The sequence below is a fragment of the Schistocerca serialis genome, chromosome 2, assembly GCF_023864345.2.
Source record: "Schistocerca serialis cubense isolate TAMUIC-IGC-003099 chromosome 2, iqSchSeri2.2, whole genome shotgun sequence".
Lineage (NCBI taxonomy): Eukaryota > Metazoa > Arthropoda > Insecta > Orthoptera > Acrididae > Schistocerca > Schistocerca serialis.
The window spans coordinates 392840720-392846840 of record NC_064639.1 but is presented as its reverse complement, the minus strand read 5'-3'; the positions used below and the strand labels follow the sequence as shown (position 1 = coordinate 392846840).

At 42.2% G+C, this 6121-nt stretch overlaps 1 non-coding gene across 1 annotated transcript; it reads left to right on the top strand.

Moving 5' to 3' along the window:
- Window positions 1-1368: 1368 nt before the first annotated feature.
- Trnat-cgu (transfer RNA threonine (anticodon CGU)) lies at window positions 1369-1443 on the top strand. Its single transcript has one exon. It is a non-coding gene; the product is annotated as a tRNA-Thr (tRNA).
- Window positions 1444-6121: the final 4678 nt, after the last annotated feature.

Below are 6121 nucleotides of genomic sequence, written 5' to 3'. Positions count from 1 at the left end.
ACCTCCCGTCCCCTAAGAAGCTCGCTATCTCCGATAGCACGGTTCATTACACTAAAAATACGACCTACCCTAAGAAAAACACAACAGTCTAGTCTATATGGAAGAGAACAGTGCCGGATCTACTCCTGGCGCCAAGACTGAAAGTAATTTTTTCCATTGTAAATCGGCTCTGCATTAACGCATTATCAGTTTCGCTACCATACGATAATTACAACCCACAGTGGCCTCCATGGGTAGCTGCACTTTAATTATAACCACCTGATATGTGCATACTGAGAGCATTTAGTGTTACTGAGTCATCTGTCACCATCATCATCATCAGAAGGCGCTCAAGTGTCCTGTCTGTGCACACTCTGTTTTGACTCTGCAGACAGTAACTGTGTTAAGAGGTAAACAGTGTTCTCAGCATTCATTATAGGGTACAGCCATGCTCCGTCAACGAATACATACTCCTATTGAACAGCCCCAGCCATTTTTGGCCTTTGTGGGCCTGTGGGCCGCTAGATTGATATATCGACGTATTGTTGCACATGCTAGGCACTATGTATCGGCGGTACATTCCTCCCTTCGATGTGGTCTACGAAAAATTTGCATATCTCTAGACCAGGTTCTGGACGTCCATGTAGTACAGGTACATTTCAAGTTCGACCCACTTCGCGAGTGTCCGAGGTCTACCGATCATCATCTAGACACGAAATCCGGGTATAGGTTGCACCTGCTGTATCACCAGAGACCACTGATAACCGTCTACTCTCAGCAGGACTAAGATCATAAGTGCCTCTGGCCAAGCTACCAGTGATATGATGATACCATCAAGTGCAGCTACTCTGGTGACTTGCAAGAGTGGACTATAGACCGGAATAGCGCTCTGTTGTTGGTGATGAGAATAGATTCTGCCTGTATCTAAATGAGGGCGTACACGTTACAGGCGTATATGTGGTGAGCAGCCTATTCCAGAGTGCATTCGCTTAAGCGCACGGGCACCATACCAGGCTTCGTGGTGCGAGAGAGGGGGGTGGGGGGAGATCAGTGGTAACTCACACTCACTTCTGGTGTTTATGCAGGGTAAAGTAATCAGCTGCCGTTACACTGCACAGACCGTTATCCCCGTGCTACTGTCATTTCTGCGACAGAAAGATGATGTGCGTTTTTTTTTTCAACAGGACAATGCACATCCACGTTCGACTGCTGCGACGCTGCGTGCTCCTTATGATGTACAACAGATGCCCTGGACAACAGGGTCACCAGGTCTCTCGCCAATTGAATATATGTAACTTCCTGGCAGATTAAAATTGTGTGCCCGACCGAGACTCGAACTCGGGACCTTTGCCTGGCAGAAGTAAAGCTGTGAGTACCGGGCGTGAGTCGTGCTTCGGTAGCTCAGTTGGTAGAGCACTTGCCCGCGTAAGGCAAAGGTCCCGAGTTCGAGTCTCGGTCGGGCACACAGTTTTAATCTGCCAGGAAGTTTCATATCAGTGCACACTCCGCTGCAGAGTGAAAATCTCGTTCTGTGAATATATGTAATTGTTGCAGACTCTTAGAAGTATTCTCAGATCAAAGGTAATAAGGACTCTCGAACAGAATTACCTCCTTCATGCCAGCCTGCATGGATTCCGTAGACATAGATCACATGTAACTCAATTCGCATTTTTCTCACGTGACATACTGAAAGCCACAGATCAAGCAGTCAGGTAGATGCAGGGTTTCTCGATTTTCGAAAAGCATTTGACTCAGTAACACAGCTACTCTTACTGTCTAAAGTACCATCATATGGGGTATAAAGCAAAATTTGTCGGTATACTGAGGGTTGCTTGGTAGGGGGAAGGCAGCAAATTATACTGGATGGAGTCATCATAGTGTGCAGAAGTAACTACGGGTGTGTCCCAGGGAAGTGTGTTGGGACCCTCGCTGTTCATGGTGAATATTAATTACCTTGTGCACAATATTAATAGTAACCTCAGGATTTTTCAGGCGATGTCGTTACCTATAACGAATTGCTGTCTGAAAGAAGCTGCCCATATATGCAGACAGTGAGATATTACTATCTCAGGGTGGATCACGTCGCAATCTCTCTGTAGGTATATCTGTGATCAGAAGCTTAAAGACTTTCCTGGTCTACCGTATCTTACGTATCACGTAGGCAAAGTAAGTTTCTCCAGCTTCCTCACAGAGATCGCACCTGACCACACCTCTATATATACGAAGATCGGTAAAATTATTATTTAGATAGGTTCATTCCGCTCTGGCGGTCCAGTTGTGGACACCGAGCAGTATAAATACTTAAAAAAAACTATCTTTTGGTGTAGTTAAATGAGATGAAACCAAATATCTTCTTTTGTTCGTTTAATGATTACTATGCGAACCAAGGAGGGCTGTTGACACCGACACCAAGTAGGACAATTACCTGTGATAAGAGTATTAAAATGCTCAAATGTTGGAAATCTTTAATTATGTAACTGATGTTCAGTTTAGATGCCTCTTGAATAATAAAACTGATGATGTTTCACTGCTCGTATATCCTATCAGAACACTATAACTTGAAAATTATTCCTAGATTCACAGTTTTATCACTTCTTCTAACCTCAATAAGACAGATATCAAACACCATGTTCCTTTAGCGTCGTAGGTACAAAAATTATCATTTAGTAAAAATCACCGCTCTTCCGGATCTTCACACATGTCGGTATAAATAAAGTGGAGTCAACAATTCCTAAAATAATTAATTCGTTAACACTTTTTTTTAGAATACACAAAAAGTTTTATTTCGTAACACCCTACACAGATGATTCCTACGTAAGAATTTCAGTGTACGTCTGCCATCAAGCATGGCTCTTTCAGAACAGCTAGCGTCAAACTCTGATACCGAGCTGGAGTTACAATATTACATTTTCGTTTATGAATCATAATTTGAATGTTAAAAACGCAGGCCCCAGCATCTAAGGGGCCTCACACAAGAGCGAAGGATCTCAACGTTCCGTCGCATGCGATATTGCCTGCAATCTTTCACTTGCATCGACACTGCACACTCAAGCTATGTTTGCAGCAGTTGAAGTTGTTTTTCGTATCTCCACGAATACCTGTAAAACATGAAATTCCAATAAATGAAATTTATGAAACTTGTTTTGAAACACATTTCTCGGGAACTTTAGATTACATTACAGGATACTAGAGTTGTGGCGATTCGTGAATGAGTCGTTCATTTGAACGACTCTAAATAAAGAATCGTAAAAATCGAATCGTGATACCGACGAATCGTCGTTCAAAAGAATCGCAAGAACGGTTGTATCTTTCTTAGTCGTGACGATTCCATGTTCCAACGATTCATCGATTCTTAGTACGCTAGGATTCGAAGGCAACTTCCGAATCATGCCTAGTTGTGCCGAATGATTGCGACCGCCAGATGGCAGTCAAGTGGAGGATGCGTGTGAACAAAGGAAGCTCGGAACGAACAAACAAAGTTCGTGGACCGTAATATTACTCGACACTCGTGAAAACCAAGCTGACACTTGGCGGTGGCTGACGGGAACGAGCGTAAAGGCATTTCCCATTTACTATCGCTACCATCAGCCACCGCGCCGATGTCAGCTTAGTTTGCGCGAGTAATACACGAACTAGTGATGACAGAAACGATATACAGCGAGTACACAGCTCCCAATACACACGATTAAAATCAAGTGTGATGAATAAACACGTACATCTTATTTGTTGCAGATGCAATTCAAAACACACACACCCTCTTTACACACGAGCAATAGCACATGGATTATGTATTATATTTCGCGTATCTCGAAAACGGCCCTAACGATTTGGATGAAATTTTGTATTTAGACTGGTTTTTGCTTTTTGAGTTCACCTACACAGTTCCATTCTTTCGTAAAAAGTCAATTTTACGATACACAGTTCCATTCGTAAAAACGCAATTTTATGTTATAAAAGCGCTATTTCACATGTTTTTATAACGCCATCTCGTAAAACTTTGTTCGTACGTATTGAATGTAGTTAAGTTTTGGTTTCTATGTTTATCTGTATATAGGTGTCTTTCCTTACAGGATGCGATTTCACACAAAAGAATTTTTTAAATAAAAACGCGAATTTCGTGTTTCTTGGGAACGGCTTTAACAGTTTGGATAAAATTTTATATTTAGATACGAATTTTGATTTTTAAGTTTGTTTATATTGGTGTGTTTCCTGAAAAAACTCGATTTTACACAATAAGTATTTTATGTCGCAATTTCGTAAATCTTTGTTACTATTTGATGTTTCGAGTGCAGGTGTATCAAAATTTTGTGAGATGGCGGTATAACATTATCCGAATACGAAAACGTTGGAGTTACCGTACCTCCAATAGTAACAATCATCCTAGATATGTTTTAGGTTAGACATGGTTTCTTCTGATCGCTGGTATCTCGGAAATAAAAATTCATATTTGGTTAACCGTTTACTTTCAACTTTATTTGAATAAGTAGCTTCTCTCAAAAAAATGCACAACTAAACTGGCATACCACGTAATTTTGCACCACCTTTAGCACAAATCGACTCCTCATTCCTGGCATACTGAATTAAAACAATAGACGCAATCAAATCAAGTGTGACCTTTCATCAATTAAGGCATTACACGTATAAATCGAGAATCACACTAGTAACGTCATATGCATGTTTACCCATAAATTAACTATTTCTGGCATATCTTATCATGACACAGTTCGATTCTAACCCCATCGACAATTTGAGACATGTCCTGCCATCTGTAAGTAAGATGCAGAACTTTTTGCATTCCGTAAGAATCGTGCCATCGCTGACTAGAATGAATCGTCAAAGAATAGTGAGCGAATTGTAGGGATCGCTTATCGCGTATTAGTCTTCGTTTTTTTTCTTTTTATTCATTAGCCTTATAATTTAACTGCGAGTATTTACATAGTTTACTCGTTGTGTCTGTAGAGCTGATGTCAGTAGCAGCACAAGTGATTCCACAACTCTTATTATAATCTCTATGAAAGAAAATTGGCAAAATAGGCAAAATAACGTGATCAGTGGTGGTAATTGGATGGTTGTGTTTGAAAGGTAACAACGCAGGTTAGGCACGTGTCGAGCTGGACTGTGCGAGTTCAGTACGGATTAGGCATCAGTGCAAGACGTTTACGGGCAGTTTTTAGCATTCAGAGGTCGAGGTCGACGTGCAATGAAAGACCTAACAAGTTCCAAAGAGGGTAGATCGTGGGAGCCGATAAGTTGGAGCATCACTAACTAAGACAGTCAACTGTTTGAATGTTTCAGGAGCTACTGTTTCAGCAGTCATGACAGCCTACACAAAACATGGAAAGACATGATCGCGTAAACGTAATAGTAGGCACAAATCAAAACTAAATGACAGATCGTCGAAAAATTGTTTCAAAACAACAAAAAGGAGGTGGAAGCGTGATGATGTGGCCAGCCGTATCATGGTATTCTGCTGGTCCCATCACCGTTCTGAAACGTCGTGTTTCAGCCAACGATTATATGAATATTTTAGGTGATCTGATGCACCAATTACTCAACTGTTGGTCCCCAAAAATGACGCAATGTTTCACACAGCCAGGACCACACAGTCGTGGTATGACGAGCATGATACTGAACTGCATCGTCTTCCCTGATCAGCACAGTCCCCGGACTTTAACATTATCGAACCCTTGTGGGAAGTATTGGAGCACAGACTCCGAATCAGGTTTCCGCTGTGGTGTCACCGCCAGACACCACACTTGCTAGGTGGTAGTTTTAAATCGGCCGCGGTCCATTAGTACATGTCGGACCCGCGTGTCGCCACTGTGTGATCGCAGACCGAGCGCCACCACAAGGCAGGTCTCGAGATACGGACTAGCACTCGGCCCAGTTGTACGGACGACGTAGCTAGCGACTACACTGACGAAGCCTCGCTCATTTGCAGAGCAGATAGTTAGAATAGCCTTCAGCTAAGTCAAATGGCTACGACCTAGCAAGGCGCCATTAGTAACTTTGCATGTATCTAAAGAGTCTCACTTGTATCGCCACAATCTCCAGAAGCTACGTACTTTTCTTTATAGCATTCATTACGTTTCCTGTTTCAGACCTCACGCCCTCCAGCTTTAACTTAGGGCGTGCCTTTCGG